The sequence below is a fragment of the Macrotis lagotis genome, chromosome X (genome assembly GCF_037893015.1).
Source record: "Macrotis lagotis isolate mMagLag1 chromosome X, bilby.v1.9.chrom.fasta, whole genome shotgun sequence".
Taxonomy (NCBI): Eukaryota; Metazoa; Chordata; class Mammalia; order Peramelemorphia; family Peramelidae; genus Macrotis; species Macrotis lagotis.
In genome coordinates this window covers 425,264,128-425,284,227 of record NC_133666.1, presented here as the reverse complement: position 1 = coordinate 425,284,227, position 20,100 = coordinate 425,264,128, and the positions used below count along the sequence as shown (strand labels likewise).

Genomic DNA, 20,100 nt, shown 5'->3' with positions numbered 1-20,100 from the left:
TGTAATCTGTAAGGTGAGGGAGTTGGATTAGTTTACATTAAAAAGAGGTAGCATAAAATGGGGGGGGGTGTAAATTGACTTTTGAAGTCAGAAGACTTAGGTTCAAATTTTACTTCTGACTGGACAAGTCATATAATCTGGATAGAACTTGGTGTCCTCGTGTGTAAAATTAGTGAATTGGACCAAAGTGGTTACTGAGGTCCCTTATAGCTAGCTCTCCCTTTAGGAGAGCTGTGCATCTCAATTTCTTCTTTCATTGGTTAAATTAGTAAGGTAGAAAGAGAATGACTTCTCATTTCCAGAAATCTCAAAGGCTAGCAGTTTAAGTGCTCTCCTTTCCAAAGAGGCAAAGCGAGAAAGAAGCCACTGAATTGAACCTGGGAGAACAAGTGAAATACTACTTATCAAGGTTCAAAACAAATTAGTTATACCCTTTTTTGGTGTCTTCTTATTAAAGCTTGACCAAATTGGTCCCTGATCATAACTGCTCTCCTCATGAACCTGGGAGGTAGAGGAAAGAAGGATCACTTTCCTGTAATATTTAAAACTGGAATGACCAAATAGGATTTTTCAATCAACTTTCTGATAATTGCTTTCAACACTTTCTGTTGGAAATATTTGTGCTGGAGGAGGAGTGAGAAATGTTGGTGTGTGTGTGTGTGTGAGAGAGATGGAGGCTGGGGATTGGGAGTGATCTGGGAGTAAGAAAAGCTTACACAAGGGGACTATTAGGAAGAGAGGAGAGAATGAACCCTAAGAATTTCAACTATTGTATTTCTTCCTAGAAATTCAGTTTTCATAATTTAGTACATATTGACCTCTTTTTATTTGACCTCTGCAAAGGTCTAAACTTTTGATCATTTGTTTCTTGAAAATTTAACAAACAAGTTCCACAGAATTCAAAGCATCTTACAAGATGTCTGATGCAAATTGTATCATCTGAGTTGATATTGTGAAGGTATCCTCTCACTTACATCTTGCTGCTCTCTGATCAGAAATTTTGCCATGGGGTGGCTAGGTGGCGTAGTGGATAAAGCACCGGCCTTGGAGTCAGGAGTACCTGGGTTCAAATCCGGTCTCAGACACTTAATAATTACCTAGCTGTGTGGCCTTGGGAAAGCCACTTAACCTCTTTTGCCTTGCAAAAAAACCTAAAAAAAAAAAGAAATTTTGCCATTTTTAGAAAGGAAATAGAAGACGCCTTGAGGGAATGTCTGTGTAGTTGGATTCCAAAACACCAACATTACAAACCTGATGTCACCAACCATCTTTTCCACTCCATACTTGTCCTTTTACTTCTAGAATAGTACCCTCTCAATTTTTTTGCTACTTTTTCTATCCTCTACCTGAGTCTTGGCTCTCTTCTCCTTCTCATATATTTTCTCCCCTAGAAATCTTAATTGCTACCATGACACAAAAGAATCCCAAATTTATATGACCAGCCTTGACTTTTTTATTCTGAGTTCCAGATCTATCCTTCCTAAAATCTAAAGGACATCTCTAACTGAAAGGCCACCAGAATTTCAAATTCAAGGTGTTTGTGACTGAACTCATCAAGTGACTCAGAGAGGAAATGACATACCTATTAAATGGGGCATAGAAATCTATCTTACCCTAGAGGAAAAAAAAGTAAGGAAAGAGATAGGTGAAAAAGGAGGGGTGAGGGGTGGGGGAAGTGAAAGTGATAGAAGAGAGGAAACATTATGGGAAAAGGTAGTCAGATATGTCACACTTTAGATTTTTTTTTAGGTTTTTTTTACAAGGCAAACAGGGTTAAATGGCTTGCCCAAGGCCACACAGCTAGGTAATTATTAAGTGTCTGAGACCCGATGTGAACCCAGGTACTCCTGACTCCAAGGCTGGTGCTTTATCCACTACGCCACCTAGCCGCCCCTACATCACACTTTAGAGAAATTTTTTTGACAGGTAAATCTACTCTTCTACCAATCCCATTATTGCTTACTGTGGCACCACTATTTAATCTTTAATACATGATCAGAAGCTCAGCATTTGACTTTTCCCTTGTCATCACCTCTCAAAAGCTGTTGAATCTTGATATATATAGCACTTCTTATATTTATTCCTATTTGTTTATTACCGCAGCCTCACTCTAGGTTTAGATCCTTATTCCCATTCATAGGGACTATTGGGATAGGGTCTTGACAGGTCTCTCCTTTTTTTTTTAAATAATTCTCTTTCCTCTTATCCATGCCAGGATATTTTGCCTATTCATAGATAAGCTATGTATCACTATTTTCCTGCTTAGATATATTTAGTGTTCTTTTGTTAGCATGGGTAGCTAGATGGCATATGGATAGTGCTGGACCTAAAGTTAGGAAAACTCATCTTCCTGGGTTCAAATATGGTTTCAGACACTTATCACCTATTTTACTAAACCCTGGTTTGCCTCAGTTTCCTCATTTATAAGAATGAGTTGGAGAAGTAAGTATATGACAAACCACTTGAGTATCTTTGCCAACAACACTTCAAATAGGGACATGAAGAGTTGGATGCAACTGTTAATAAGCAACACACACACACACACACACACACACGCACACACACACACATATATATATATATATATACATATATAGTTTGTGTGTACAGTGTGAGAGTGTGTGTGTGTGTGCGTGTGTGTGTGTGTGTAAATCCTGCAAGAGGTGATAGGGAGTCACTGGAATTCATTGAATATAAAATGGTCAGACTTGTGATTTAGAAAGCTCTTATCTGACAGTTGAATGGATTGGAATCCAGAGAGACTTGAGTTGGAGAGGTTAATTAGAAGACTACTGTCATAGTCCAGTCCACCTATTAGGTGATGAAAGCCTATAGCATGATGGTTGCAGAGTCTGGCACTTTGCAAAAAGAAAAGGAAAGAATGAAACAAGTACTGTTCTCAAGGATGTTGTCTTCCATCTGCAAAGACAAAAAAAATACTTAGAGAAGAATATAAAGGATAAATATGGAGATAATAAATACAGAGTAGTTTGGGAGGTAATGGTAATTAACTCTTGGGTGGGGGTGGGCAGGGATCAGAATAATCTTCTGGTGTTCTGGCTTCCTCTTGAGTACTTAATTGGGAAGGGGCTTCCACTGAGAGTTATTTTGCCAGAATTTAATAGAGCCATTTGCCTTTCTATATTACTTCCACAATTTTCCAGCTTATGAGGATCTCTTTCCATCATGTAGGCTGAAAGATCTCTCAGATACTTTGCTGTGCTGTCATTTTTACAAGTGTCTTTCCATACCCAAGGGCAAATTATCTTATCCAGCTTCATTTACATGTAACTGAAAATTTCACATATTCTCCTTTCTTACCTCTATAGATTCACAGAGGACTAATGAATGAGCCTTAAGGAAAAATAATTTTTTTCCTCTGCCAATTTTCAAGTCTTTGTGATGAGGAATTTCATTCACAGTGAAATTCAGTATAGCTTTTGTCATTTCTTTCTACTGATCCTATCATTTTCTTTAAACCAATTTCTTGGTATCCCTAATATTTAATTCCCTGGGTCATTGGGGCCAAATGGAGGAGTTTTTGATTTGCTGTATTTAAATGTAAAAAAGAAGTTTTCCCTTTTGGGGTAGGCAGGCAACCTACCAGGTAATTAGAGATGCTTGATAGAGTGCCAGAAGAGGCTATTAGCACCCAGGAGCCTAGCTATGGTTTGGAAAGCTAGAACAGGCTAAATCCTGGCAGAGAGAAGATTGTGTTTCTTTTAATATCCTTCAGATAATTTGTAAAGTCTCCTTCTTCTTGTATCTGGATGTACTGATAAATTGAATGCTATTAACATGTGAATTCTGTGTCTCCAAGATGCCAAATATCCAGATAAAAAAGTGGAAGTTTTAGAGAGCAATCCAGATGATTCTTCTATGCCTGTTTAAAAATAATTAATGATTAACTGATTCCTCCAACTCTCATTTTATCCACATATTAAAAATCATGTAGATGCACCTGAAAAGTTGTTAACATAGTTCCCATAACAAGATTTTGCTGAAAATAGGATAACTTTTTAGTGTTTGTTTTGCATGTTTTGCAAGTGTCCTTAGAATGTTTGTGTGTGTGTGTGTGTGTGTGTGTATGTGTGTGTGTGTGTGTGAGAGAGAGAGAGAGAGAGAGAGAGAGAGAGAGAGAGAGACTGACCACAGTCTAGTACAGTTATGGACTCTCCAGAATGTTTTTAAATGAATAAAATAAAATGGATAAAATTGCAGTGAAAGTCAATTATATAAAAATATTTTACAAAATGGGACAGTCCAATGGTGCAGTGGATAGAGTGCTAGTTCTTTAGTCAGGAATACCTAATTCAAATTTGGCCTTAGATACTTAACTAGTTGTGTAATCCTGGGCAAACCTTGTTTGTCTCAGTTCCACACATGTAGAATGAGCTGGGAATTCCTTGTCCCCCTAAAACCTCAAAATGGGGTCATGAAGAGTCAGACACAATTGAAAATGACTTAACAACAAGTTATAAAATACCCAAATTAAGGTTCCCTCCCCTAGGAAAAGAAAGACATTTATATTAGCCCTCATGCCTTCTCTAAAATTTACATAGTGCTTTCTCACAAAGAAAGGGGTTCCTTTAAATGAAGTATCATATGTAATATATGCCTCTATGTTTTCTCCTAGATCAATTTCCTTTCTATGTTTTTGTCCTTCTTGTTATGTTCATCCCTGGGTGTCTTATTCTCTACCTCTGTGACTCTTTTATTCTTTCTCTTTTTCATTCTCTTTGTCTTTCTCTTGTAGCTTTTTGTCTTCTGTAGCTTCCAATGCATTCTATCCACTCCTGCCAGCTACCCTCAGTAAAGAGTGGAAGGTATTGGGGGGGGAGAAGTGAAGCAAGAATGGATAGTTTTTCTCAGGAATAGAAGGGTCCACATATACCCATATATGAATAAATATGTATTCATATATATGTATATACTTATATATACATATATTTATATGTATATATATCATATATTCATATGTAGATATTCATATATTCATATGTATATATTTATATTCATATATACATATATTTATATATAAGTATATCTAGCCACATGCATGTATATAAAAACTGATAGTATTTGCTGCTAGATAATGATAATTGTGCCATATTAATTCAGCAGAACTCAGTGGGATTAAGAGTTGTAACAATTAAAATGATATTGACAAACATAGGGAAAGCCAATGTAAATGGGAAACATAAAATGTATTTTCACATCCCAGTTCACAAAACTTAATTTCTACTATACATGAACCTAATATCTACATATATATTTAGATGGATATGTGCATATAACATGTGTAAATGTTTATATACACACACACACATGTTGTTTTTCTATATAACAACTAGAAAATAACCTTTTGTTCAGGTGGGCACACATTTTTTTTTCTCAGACAAGAGACATTGTTACAACGTCTGGCAAAGGAATCTGTCTCTCCCACCCCCCATGTATTCAGCCAAAGATGTATTTGTTTAACATGATTTTTTTAAAAGCACTTCAGAATTGAGACTTTAAAACCAATGTGCAAAATCATTGCCTTACCAAACTAGCATCAGACTTTCCCACATTTGTCAGTGACACATTTCACTTTAACCCTACTTGAGCTGGATTTTACTGCATAGCCACCATCAGCCTGCAACAAATATCCTCTGTCATTTTTGTTACTAATAGCTAAAGGAATGGAAAGGAAACAGTGTTTGCCCAGGCTAGGGATATTATATTAGAGGATTTTGAGTAGGGAGGAGAGAATCAGATAATAAAATTCCTCTCGAATAGGAAAGCCAAAAAAAAAAAATGTTAAAGTAACAAAGAGCTTACTGAATGAACACCCCAAGTCAATAGCATTATTGATTGACTCTAGTCAGAATTAATATTGCAAAGGATTTAGAAAACTTTGGGTGAACTATATGGTACAGAAATACAATTACTGTGTACTAGGTAGAAAGAAACCCTCACAACCCATAAAAAGCAGCCTTCAATTTCACACTCATGTAATTTTATAGCTTTAGAACAACCTAGGCTGGCAAATACCATCCGACTGACATTGAACCTGTTGATTTAAGGGATCTATTTCAAAAAAATATACCATTTTTATTGTATATAATTTGGGTTTGATTTGGAGACATGTTTTAAAATCATATTCATGACCATTCTTGTTCATTTTTCAGGAAGTAATGTATTTTCTATGAAAATGTGGGGAAAGTACCAGAGTGGAAGTTCAATCTTTAGAGGCTAAGGAAATAATTTGGACATGCAGAATGAAATCTCATGAACACTCCATGTCTGTACTTTTGCCATTTCCTGCTACAATTCTCTTCTCCTTCACGTCTGCCTGCTACTAAGCATCCTTCACGATGCAGACCAAATGGCATAATATTTGTGAAGCTTTTTACAAAATTATATAAATTATGTCAATATTATTACTATTCTTTGAACAAAAGAATAAATGCCCCCTCCATGAAAAGGAATCAAATTATCATGAATGATATCTGAACAGATAATAATTATAATGGTTGCTTATGTAAAGTAGGATTTTTAAGATTTTAAAAATTTATTTTTAATTTATTAATTCACAAAAACCCTATGATTAGATACTGAAGACATTTTAAATTCTTGTTTTATATATGATTAATCTGATTCTTAGGGAATGAAAGTGACTATAGCCCATGGTTGCAAATGTAGTGAGTGAGAGAGCTTGGATTTAAATCTAGTTACCTCCTGATTCCAGGTCCAATGTTCTTTCCACAAGACTATTTCAATAATACTTTTCCTAAATGGAATGTAAACATTCAGAAGCCAGACAATTTATTATTTATCTCCATTTCCTAGCATAGGCTAGGCACCCCTAAATATGTATTGAATGATATAATAGTAATCTCATATTAAACTCATGTCATATTCACTTATCTGTATTACATTTTACTTACCAGGTTGTAAACTCTTCAGATAAAGGAAGCCCTTTTTATTTCTTAATTGTCTCTCAGTGCCTAGCCCAGTATACCAAATAAATAGATGTTTGTTGAATAAAGTGATTTTTCCCAAAAAACACCTAACACCAGCTTTAGGCTCAAATGCTTCCAGTCTGAGGTCCTCATTAATAAATGTCTAATGCCCAAATCACATAGTCACACAATGTGATTACTTCCAAACTCCAGTTCTAGTTAAAATGTGTATCAGTTCAATAGCTTTAAATCAGTATGAACACCAATGATATTAAGTGACTTTTTTGGTAATTAAAGTATATTTACTTAAACAGCTATTTCAGACTGTTAGTCAGTGAAGCAAATGCTGCCATGAGTATGGTGGCAAATGGGTAAAGGGAAGACTTTAGAGCCAAGAAAACAATCAATTACATTAAAATATACATATATTCTCAATAAAAAAACCAAAGAGGGAAGAATCTCTTCAAGCCACAGTATATAGAATGATTTAAGCCTTGGTATCTGGAAGTAAACAGTGATATTGCACTTGCCAGGAAAATATCAAGCTCTATTTTAGGGGTCAGCGCATCATCATGTTTGTATTTCTGGATCTAATTCTTTCCCCCTTCAAAACCTGTTTGCTTCCATCCCTAAGAAAGAAGGACCAAAATAAACAAAAAACACAGGACTACCAAAAGTAACCCAAACTACACTCAAAATTTGGTATAGGATGATATCACTGAATTAAAGACATAAAACTAGGTCATTGATCTGGCTGATTCTGGGTGATATAGGACAGAGTATATCAGTCAAAAAGCAAATGATCTCTGAATGCCAAGTTAAAAATTGGCAAATCTCATTGGATCAAGAAAACAGACCTATATTAATTAAATTGCTTCTGATTAAGCTTTGTTCTGTGATGTTTCAGATTGAGCATGGGTCTGTGATGAACCAGATCAAGTCTCGTATAAGCAAATTGCTTTGGGGCATGCTGTTCAGATTGTTCATAGGAAAAAAAGCATCATGGCAGAAAGGTGTACCACTATAGTTGAATATGGGTAGGACTTGGATTCAAATTCTACTCCAGTCACTTAATCTGAGTTTCAATTTCCTCATGTGTAAAATGGTATGATAATATACTAATAGTACTAACCTCACAAGAATTTTTTTACAAAGATCAAATGGAATAAAACGTTTTCCAAACCTTAGCACTTTTTAAATGTTGGTTTTGATGATGATAATGATGATGATGATGATGATTTTGAACATTGAAGCATATCATGATTCTGGGACATCCTGAATGGAAAGACAATGTGGTACAGCAGAAAGAATACTGGTTTCCAAGTCAGAGAACCTGAATTCAAATTCTACTTCTTTTTTTCCCTACTACTAGATTTATGACCGTAGATAAGTTATGGTACTATCCTAGACCTCAATTTCTTCATCTGTTAAATAAGGGAATGAGACTAGATAACTTCTGAAATATCTTCCACTTCTGCATCAATGACCCTATAAATGAATTTGCTAATCATCTCTGAAATAAAATCCTAGAGTGACCACTAATTATTCCTTATAGGGTTTGAAGTGACAAAGAAAAAATATTAAACTCTATAATTTAAGCTGAAATCTACCAAAAGCAGTTTTATTGATGAAGAGAATTCTAAATGAACATCATACTCTATAACCTCCTACATAACTCTGTCTTCAAAAGATTTCATTATATTTATGGAATTTTGACCAAAGCAAGCATCATCATATACAAATATTAATTAGCGTAGTTTGGGACCAGCAGACTGAAATTCTTGATTTATTCCTCCACCACTTCTCTTAAAAGTTTCCTCTTTGAGGGTAGAGCCAAGATGGCTACATGAAGGCAGGATTTCCTGGAAACTCCTTCCCCCCCCACTAAACTCCAAAAGCTGTCAAATTATGACCAAAGTCAAAATTTAGAGGGGCAGAACTCACAGAAAGACTGAGTGTTACAATTTCCAAGTCCAAGAAAACTTAGAAGTTCCATGGGAAAGGTGTGTTTCACTGGGACAGAGGTGAGGAAAAAAAACTGCGACCATGGCACAGAGCAGCCCAGGGATCATCGGGGAAATGGCTTGAAGGGGTGGTGTACCAGGATGTCCCAGAATCATGATATGCTTCAATGTTCAAAATCATCATCATCATCAAAAAAGACATTTATAAAGGGGTGCTGCACCAGAATGAGTGTGTAGTGAGGAGCGCCAGCCTCAGAACAGCCCTGTAGTGAGAACCTGCAGTGGAAATAGGGGAAGTCAGCTTGCATCTCCAGTGCACAGTCCACAGATTCTAAGGGGATTGGGGGAGACTGCAGAAATCTCTCTGCTCTTCATGGGGTAGAACTCTGCTGTTTGCCCATATTCAGATCCAGGTTGCAGTTTGGGCTTCCATATTAAGAAGATAGCTGAGCAGGGCTCCTCCTTACAGCTCCAGGGCAGAGGGAAGCCCTGTTGTTATCTACATATCAAAGCACAGTCAAGAGAACATAAGACCTTGGAGGAATAAAGGCCCCATTGGGGTGTCCCAAAAAAACCCCCAAAGCCTTGGAAGTGTGGTAAATTAGTCTTAGATTAAGGAAATGAGCAAACAAAAGAAAAAAGAAGAATCTGAAGATAGATAAGTAATTTGGTCCCATGGAAGATTCAGAAGATGAAAAATTCGAAGCCTCTGTATCAAAAGAATGTAAGAGAAATAGAAAATGGGCTCAGATTATGGATGAGCTCAAAAAAGACTTTGAAAATAATTAAGGGAGGTAGAGGAAAAAATGGGAGGAGAAATGAGAGCAAAGCAGATAAATCATGAAAACCAAATCAGCAGCTTGGTAAAAGAAATATAAACATACTGAAGAAAATAATATGTTAAAAACCAATTTAGGTTAAATGGGAAAAAGCAAAACAAAAGGTAAATGAGGATAAGGATATCTTAAAAAAGCAGAATTAGCCAGCTGGAAAAAGAGATAAAAAAAGCTCTCTGAAGAAAATAACTCCTTCAACTGCAGAATGGAACTAAAGGAAGCTGATGACTTTGTGAAAAATCAGGAAGAAATAAAACTCAAAAAAAGCCAAAAATTAGAAGAAAATGTGAAATATCTCATTGGCAAAATAACCAACATCAAAAACAGATCCAAGAGAAATAATTGTAAAGTTATTGGGCTTCCTGAAAGTCATGACCAGGAAAAGAGCCTAGATATCATTTTTTCAAGAAATAATACAGCAAAATTTCCCAGAGATCCTAGAAGCAGAGGGTAAAATAGAAATTGAGGAAATACACTGGTCACCTCCTGAAAGAGATCCCCATCGAAAAACTTCCAGGAATATTATGATAAAATACTGAAACTCACAAGTCAAAGAGAAAGCTGCCAGAAACAAACAATTCAATTACCATGGCTCTATAGTCTGGTTATACAAGATATGGCAGCATCTAAATTAAGGGTTCATAGGGATTCAAATATGATATTCTGGAAGGCAAACCATTTTGGTTTACAACTGAGAATCAATTACTCAGCAAAACTGAACCTCCTCTTTCAGGGGAAAAGATGTACCTTCAATGAAACAGGGGACTTTCAAACTTTCCTACTGAAACAACCAGAGCTGAACAGAAAGTTCACTCAGGTGAACTAGATGGGGTAGGCAAGAAGGACTAATTATAAGCAACATAATGATGTTGAACTGTTTGTATTCCTGTATGGGAAGAAGATACTGATAACTTATATGAACTTTCTGTTAGAAGGACTATATATATGCACACATATATGTGCACATATACATACATGTACATATATACATACATGTACATATATGCATATATACACACTACATATATATTTATAAAGGGCACAGGAAGGAGCAGAATATAATGGTATAGTATAGTAAAAAGATGGAGTCAATGGGTGATAAAGGAAAGTACTGGGAGGAAGAGAAATGAGAGTAAGAAGGGGCTAAGATATTTCACTTAAGAGTCAAGAAAAAGCTTTTACAATGGATGGAATGGGGGGAAGGCTAGGGGGAATGAGTGAGCCTTCATTCTCATCAGAAATGTCTCAAAGAGGAAATGACATACACACTTAATAGGGTATAAAATCTATCTTACCCTAGAGAAAAATGAGAAGAAAGGGATGGAATAAAAGGGGAGAATGGGGGGGGGGGAGAAGAGGGAAATAGGTGATAGAAGGGAGGGAAGATTGTGGGAGAGGATACTCAGATACAACACACTTTTGGATAAGGCCAGGATGAAAGGAGAGAGAGAGAGAGAGAGAAAATGGAATAAATGAGAGTAGGGAGGAATAGAGTGGAGGGAAATTAAGCTAGTAATAGCAACTGTAGGAAAAATATTGAAGCAACTTCGCTGGTAGAATTATGATAAAGAAGGCAACTCACCCCAGAGACAGAGCCATTGGAATTTGAACACAAACTGAAGTTCATTTTTTTTCTTTCTCACTATTCTTGAGGTTTCTCATCTTCTTGGAAGGGAGGGAGGTTTAGGTTTACTCTTATAACAAGATTATTGTAATAATATAAAATGAATAAACCAAAAAAATTTTTAAAAAGAGTTCCCTCTTTGATAAACATATTAAGCTTGAATTCCAAAAGTTGATAGACACTGTCCTTAGTTTGGTGCTGTTATCAATCACTCCATATTGTGTGGGAAAGAGGGGATTCAATCTAGATAAGAGTTAAATTTGGCTTACCTTTAATATATTTCAAAGGAAATATAGATTTTATTCTTCCCACTTTCCCCTGGAATATCTGGAAAGGGTTTTAGACTAGAGAAATCATATTTCTCAATATTTCTAGAGAAGCTAAAAATGTTATAAATATGCTTTCACAGAAGTAACAGACTCTGTTCTTTGGATAGATTGTTCCTGAAGGATGAATGGCAGGACAATAGGTAGTCAACTGATGTATGGTGAATTCAAGTAGAGGAAATCGGAAGTGGAACAGACAAAAGAAATATACTTTTGTCCCCATATTAAGCAATAGAGCTGAACTACTTTTATAGGAAATAACTTTTCATGCATCAATTGCCATTTAACAATTTGCAATGTGTTGGCTCTTTGTAGATAAGATTTGAAAGAATCAGAGAGCTTGTAAACAATGCCATTAGAGCTGACCTAGGCCGTACCTATTTCTAGAAGGTATAGAAAGGACTCAAACACATTTAATCCTATCTAGTCATACATCTGTTTAAGAGCACAGTGATCTGTGAAATAAAGGGGACAGACTTCTGGAATGATCAAAGAGGACCTATATTCATATCCCTGCCTTGCTAGTTACAACATATGTGATTTGGAGAATGATTTAGGTAATTCAGTGGTTTCATGTTTAAAATAAATTGGGCTAGAAATCTAGGTCATCAGAAAAAAATATATATATATAGTTTTGATTCTTAAAATGAACATATGAATATATATATATATATATATACACTATAGACATACATGCATGCATATATACATAAACATATACATGCACATCAGTTTACAAAAGAAACTAAATTGAGCTATAATTATCAAAATATTAAGAAAAAAAGAATAAGAAGTAGTTTTTACTATCCCCATTTTACATATGAAGTAAATAAGCTAGACAGAGTTGAAGTGGTTTACCTAGGGTAATTTAGTGACTGAGGCTAGATTTGAACTAAGGTTTTTGTGATTTGAGGTCTAGTACTTTATCTATTATATCATCTAGTTCCCTTCAATATGCACAATATGGTGGAAACACCATCTACTAGAAATTCTTACACTCAAGAAGTAATTTGAGAGGGTTAGGGTCACTGTTCATTACCCTATTGGCCTTTTAGTAGCTACTGAAAGATTTTCTATCCACATTCTTCATTTATATTTCCTCTTCTCCTGATTTGCTGGTAGTAGTTATTTTGTTTAATGAATACTTACCTTTCAGTTTTTCTTTCAATTTCATTTGGGCAGGGGTGGGATGGGAGGAGAATGGTCATTCCTTAGGCCATCCTCCTGTAATATGTAGTAGGTGTTTTCACCTAGCTTCTCCAGATTTTATAACTGGAGAAATTATGGATATCATAAAAGGTCAGTCATCTTGACATTAAATGAGTCCTTAACTCCTTAGATAGCACTCTAGTCAACCAGGTCAAATTGCTTCTTCAGAATGCAAGTCAATCCAAATCAGTAGAAAGACTTTATAAATGCAAATAGAGAATCACTCTAAAAGGCTATATAGCAACAAAATATATGGCTGATAAAATAATTAGGCAATTCCTTGGTTGTCCTGAACTCATCAGAAATATATGCAGCACAATTAAAATATCCACATTTTTTAGAAATGTTGATTGTAGGAATGACATATATTGATTTTAGGCATGCCATTCCAAAAGACTCTTTGTTCAGTTACATTGAAATAAATGAAATTGCCATAATGAATCAGTGACTTCAATTCAATATGAATCTTTGGATCGGCTTTCTGTTCAAAGGCTCTCCTGGTTGTTTCTGTTTTTAGAATTCACTTTCATGAAAATATGATAGTTTTGAACTTTAGATGTGCCCTCTTTATGAAACCCTTAATATAGTCCAATAGTATAGTAAGTGCTTAACAAAATTTTGTTGACTTGATCTGCTTCTAGATAACAATAATAATAATAATAGTTAACATTTAGATAGCTCTTACCAAGCATTATTCTAAGCCCTTTTACAATTATGATGTCATTTGACCCTCCCCCCAACTCTGGAAGGTATCTGCTAATACTCTCCCCATTTTATAGATGAGGAAAATGAGGCAAACAAAGGTGAAGTGACTTTCTCAGAGTAATGGTTAGTAAGTAATTGAGAATGAATTTTAACACAGATCTTCCTGACTTTAGACTTGGCATTCTAATCCTATTTTCAAAGATTTGTAACTATAATTTTTCTTCTCAAATATTAGTATAATGTTTGGATGAAAAATTATATGAATGGAAAAAAAGACTTTACTAGCCATCATTAAATATTTAATCTACATTCTAGGGACAGTACTAGGCACTGGGATATAAACATTAAAAAGGCAACAATGTCTACTTACAATTACTTTATATTCTAATGGAGGAGGCAGTACTTGCATGATGTCTTGTAAAATGAATATGTATACATAGCATAAATGTAAAGCTTAACTGCATTATGGGTGCCTGTGTATATATGTAGCCAAATTTAAGATAGATTTGGAGGTACTAGAAATTATGGGGACCTGGAAAGGCTTCATATAGAAAACAGTGTCTAAGTCTCATTTTTAAAGAAAGAATGTGCTTTTACAAGGAGGAATAAGAAAGGAGTTTATTCCAGACATGATAGATGACCCCATAGGCATGGAGCAAAGGGATAGATTTTCATATTTGAAGAACAGAAAGAAGGCCAGGTTGGCTGGACTGCTAAGTTTGGGAAAGGTGATAATGTCCACTGAGGCTGGAAAAGTAGACTGGGGCCAGGCTTTATAGGACTCTAAATGATTTATAGATGAGTTTTGGTGACGTTTTTTAATACTCTAGAGGGAATAGAAAGCCATTGGAGTGGGATAAGTAGGGGAGTTACATGGTCACATCTTTAGTTCAGGAACTGAATGGTGAGATACTTAAAGCTAGGAGACCAGGTCAAAGGCTGTTGTAATCCAAGTAAGAGGTGATAAGGACTTAACAAAAATGCTACTTTTATGTATAAAAAGAGTTTTATGTGAGAACTGGCAAATTTTTTCAAACAAATGTATATGCAGGGTAAGGGGAAGAAAGGAATCAAGGATAATTTTAAGATTAGGAACCTGGGATACTATAAAAGTAACAGTGTCTTTCCAAAAATAGAGAGGGTTGGAAGGGAATATTTAAGGGGAAAGAAAATGAGTTCAATTTTAGACATGTTGAGTTTCAAATATCTCTGGAACATTTTTGGTTTGAAGAGTCTAATAAGGAATTTGTGATATAGGATTTAAATTCAGGTAAAACTAGGGCTGGGAATGGAAATCCAAGAACCTACTCTTTATATATCTGCCCTCAAAAATCTTCCATTCATTTTTAAGAAGAGACAGCACATGTAGACATCTGGTAATTGGGGGGGGGAGAGAATTTTGGCCTGAAAGTCACAGAATTTGAACCATAGAGTGATGAAATGTTATAGCCTTGTCATAGTCTTAACAAAGCAATAATAATATTGATTTAATTATTGTTTCTAGAGAAAGAGGAAAAGAGAGAGGGAAATGAAGGGAATTTCAGATGGCTAAGTGGTAAGCCCAGATTTCCTGGTAGCTGAATGGATGGGATATGAAACATGGTATAGGGCCTGTTTGATAATGGATTAGGTGAGTTTGTTCTTTATTCACCAATCAGGACAGCTAAAAATATATCTTCAGTATACAAGAATATCTGAAAAACCAACACATGTTTTTGAAAGATAGTACCAGAGTACTGGTGTTCAAGGATGAGTTAGAAGGAAGAGATTTCCTTAAATAATGATAACAAATAGGAAAAAAATGACTAGCTTGCTTGGAACCAGTGTAAGGTAGAAATATAAATTCAGGCTACTTTAGACAAGTATCTCTCTGCATGATTAGAAGACATAGCTCAAACAACATTCAGACAGAATATGAAGGCAATAGATCAATATAAAGAATGAATATGCTTCAGTATACAATATTTTTACTTATAATAGATATTTTACTTACAGCACAGAACAATTTATAAGTACATCACAGGAATAAAAAATTCCAGGAGTTATTTCAAGCTGCTCTTCAATAACTGGACACCAGAACATGTCTGTTCAATTATCTTATTGTACCACTTTGATAATGTTACAAATACTATCCTTTGAATGAGTTCTCATCCATTAGTGAGTCAGACATCATGTACGGAGCATCTCCTCTATTCTCTCAAGGGAAGATTTTAAATATCTCTTTAGTAGCTTAGAATTTAATGGACGCTACTAGATAACCCCCAAAAATACCATATCAAGCATCATATAATCCATATACCATCATATAATCCATTAAAGATATATCCAGGGATACAGTAAAGTGATAAGAAAATTCTAGTAGCAACAGAAGCCACATAGAATCGTTTTCATACTTGGTAAAGGATCATAGAATGATAGTTCTAACAAAGAGGTTAGGTAAAGGATTATGAGTAAATATTCAGGTGGGGATCTTGGAGTTAGGATAAGAAAATTCAAGGAGAGAGACCTCAGACTTTAGTCCAGAGCTCAGATATGTGACCCACAACATTCCCAAGTTTTACAGAATCATATTAAAATGAATTGGGAAAAATTTAATAAAATACATAAATAAAATATAACAAAACATAATATTTTATAAGAGATAATATTCATATGTAATTCTCTAATCCAATATGCAACCTCAAGAATAAACTGTGTACATAAGGCTACCATTTTTATTTTATTTTGACATCTCTGTTATGGTGTAATGAGTAGTACTAACCTTAGTTTTAGAAGACCTAGGTTTGAATTCTGTCTCCAACACTGAGTTTTTTTTATATTAATATTTTTCCAGCTACATGTAGAAATAGTTTTCTACGATCATTTTTGTAAATTTTCCCCCCCTTCCTTCATTATTTCCTCCCCATAACACAAAGTAATCTGATAGAGGTTATATACACCATCATGTGAATCATATTCCCACATTAGTCATGTTGTGAAACATAACAAAAGGGAAAAATCACAAGAAAGGAAAAATAAAAAAAAATTTAAAAAATTAAAACAGTATATTTTGATCTGCATTCAGACTCCATAACTCTTTCTTTGGAAGTGAATGGCATATTCCATCATGAGTCTTTTAAAGTTATCTTTCATCACTGTATTGCTGAAAAGAGCTAAGTGTATTATAGATGATCTTCACATAATGTTGCTTAACTATGTACTGTTCTGGTTCTACACACTTCACTCGGCATCAATTCATGTTAAGTCTTTCCAAGTTTTTCTGAAGTCTTCCTGTTTATCATTTCTTATAGAACAATAGTATTCCATGCATTCATATCACAACTTGTTCAACCATTCCCCAACTGATGGGAATCCCCTAAATTTCCAATTCTTTGCCATCACAAAAAAGAGCTGATACAGTTTTGTGCTTGTGGGTCCTTTTCCCTTTTTTATTATCAATACAGTAAATGTTGAGAGTAGATCAATACAAGCACATTTTTAATTCAGTTTGATTTTGGGAGGAAAGAAGGAACAGTTAGCAAAAAGGTTTAATTTAACACAGCAAAAGCTACAACTTTAATGGACTCTCTTTCTCCTCCTCCTTAATGAAAATGCATTTGATTAGCAAGTCAACAAAAGCCACCAAGTCTAATAAGCCCAGACTCCATGTAAGGGAGGGGAAATTTTTCTTTCTTAGGTTACCAGAAAGCTGTATCAAGGAAAGTAAAGGCCAATTAGGTCACAGGGACAACTTTATCTCCTTTTTGGGGGGTGGGGGGAGAAGCATGTTTCTAATCCATATTGTGAGAAAATTCTGGTAGACATTAGATGTATCACATTAGTCTTTGTAATTGTATAAAAATTACTTGATCTCCCTGACTTTGTTTCCTCATCTGTAAAATGAAAATAATGATAATTTTATAACTTGTTTCATAGAATTATTCTAAAGTTAATGCTTTAGCAGATGCAATATAAATGTGACTAGTGTTATGTGAATAAATATTTAATAATCATTTCTCTAGAAAAAAGTATTTTAAGACTACCTCTAGTCTTTTAAGTTTAATCTGAATTATTAACCTTTTCTATATCACTTTCTTAAGTCTATACAATCATCAGAATAATAGATCAAATAATAGATCAAACCCTGATTTTTTGCATTTTCTGATTTCTGCAGTATAAATGCTCCCATTCAAAATTTAACAATCAATTTTCAGGAGTTTATATAACCTGGCTACTGCTAATGATTGTTCTTAAAGTACATGGAGCCATAAGTGCATGGGCTTAAATGGAAGGACAAACTATGAAATTAAATAAAAGGCAAAGTTTTTTGCTCAGACAAGTGAAGTCATCTGAAGTAAAAAGGAAGAAAATAAATTGTCCACTTGACCTTTACAAAATGAATCATGAAGGAGGGTCAAGTGAGTTACTAGTATTATATCAGCAGCTAAAGACGATAGGAAAAATACCCTCATGATTGATCCACTCCAATGCCGGTGGTATAGACCCAAGGTAGAAAAATGAAGAAAGAACTGGCTTGGTAGTTGGAGGTTCTGAGTTCAGATTTTATCTCTGTTTCCAAGAGCAAGTTGCTTAACTTCTAGGTCTCAGTTACTTGAACTATAAAATTAGTCTAATTGACCTCTAAGATGATAATAATAATAATAGCTAGTATTTATGTAGCACCTTTTATGTTCCATAATTATATTATTTGATCCTTATAACAATTTGACATTGCAGTTGATATTATTTTTTTCCCATTTAAAAGATGGGAAAACTAAGGCAAATAGAAGTTAAGTGACTTGGGCAAGGATCACACTGCTATTAAGTTCCTGAGGTCAGATTTGAATTCAAGTCTTCATGAATCCAGGCCCCCTGCATAATAATAATAATAATTAAGAAAAGTAAATAGCTACCATGTATATAGTATTTACAATGTGCCCAACAGGAGACAGCTAGGTGACTCAGTGGATAGAGAACTGGCCCTTGAGTTGGCATGATCTTAATTCACATCTACCCTTGGACAATATACTAGCTGTGTGACCCTGGGCAAGTCACTTAATGTGTTTGTCTTAGTCCATTGGAGAAGGAAATGCCAAACCATTCCAGTATCTTTGCCAAGAAAACTCTATGACTGGTATGTCCATAGAGCCATGAAAAGTTGGGTTCATCTGCCCATTGCCATTGTGCATTACAATTATGATATAATTTTATCTTCAAATCTAGGAGTTAGGTGCTATTTTTTAATCCCCACTTGCAAATGAGAAAACTAAGGCAAACAGAGGTTAAATAACTTGTCCAAGGTCACTCAGCTAGTAAATGAGATTCTGTCCACTATAACATCTAGACACTTACATCCCTACTAAATCTAAATTGATATAATATAATCCTATGAATAGGTATTATCATAGAATTGCTGAATTTTAGGGTTAGAAGGAGCTGCAGTGGCCATCTAGTTCAACCCGTTCCTTAAAAGAATTCCCACTAGAACTGAGGTGGAGAACCTTTTTCCCATTTGGCCAAACTTTCAATTAATTAACCTCTAGAAAGCTCCTAGACATTGAATTTCGAGTCCCACCAAGGGATCTTATACAAATGAACTTCCCCACCCAACAATCACACAGCATCACCTTAAAGATCTGCAATGAAGTAACCCATCATGCTTTAAAACTCTAAATTTTAGGATTGGTTTCCCCTGGACATTATGTGAAATACCCAAGACATGCTCACTTTATTAGAGGCTCCATTCCTTCTCACCATTTTTGTTTTCACCTTCCTCTATAGCAGCCTTCTCATCCTAGAGATACCCGCTACCTACAGCCCTCTCCTGATGGGTGAGACCTTAGTCCAGATCTGCATTTCAGAAAATGCCCAGGTTATACTTACTTCACTCCCAGATCCCTTCTCTCTCTCACTAGACTTTTCGACCTCCTCCCAACAGCTTTGTCCCCCCTACTTTCTTTCCAATTCCCTGTTTTGTATTCTTTTTTTTATTAGAATTTAAGGTCCTTGAGAGTAGTGGCTCTCTCTCTCTCTCTTTTTTTTTTTTTTTGCTTATTGGTGTCTCCAGCACTTAATAGAAGCCTAGAACATGGTGAGAACTGCAGAATTGTTTTATTACTCATCTACTATCTATCTATCTATCTATCTATCTATCTATCTATCTATCTATCCATCTCTCTATCCAGCTATCTAAATTTATCTTTTTGTAATTTGTATCCAGTAAATCTCATTCTACTCTCTGGGTCTAGAAAGAATAAGTCTCATCCCTCTTCCATAAGGCTACCTACCCTTCAAATACTTAAAAGAGCTTTAATGATTCCGTCCCTTCTATGTTCCAGGTTAAACATACCCAGTTCTTTCAAAATATTCACTTATGCAATGGACTGAAAATCTTTTGCCATTCAGGTTGCTCTTCTACTCATTGCTCACTGGTTATTATTGTCCTTCTTACTTGGAGATGCCCATTCTATTACCATTGTTCTGGTAACTGTCAATTTCTAATGAGGCAGT

General features: G+C 35.1%; 1 protein-coding gene and 1 pseudogene across 1 annotated transcript in view; both read left to right on the top strand.

Annotated features, from left to right (window-relative positions):
* Positions 1-20,100, top strand: part of XKR4 (XK related 4) — a 505,596-nt gene that overhangs the window by 165,371 nt on the left and 320,125 nt on the right.
* Positions 9,587-20,100, top strand: part of LOC141503518 (ferritin heavy chain-like) — a 42,680-nt pseudogene continuing 32,166 nt past the window's right edge.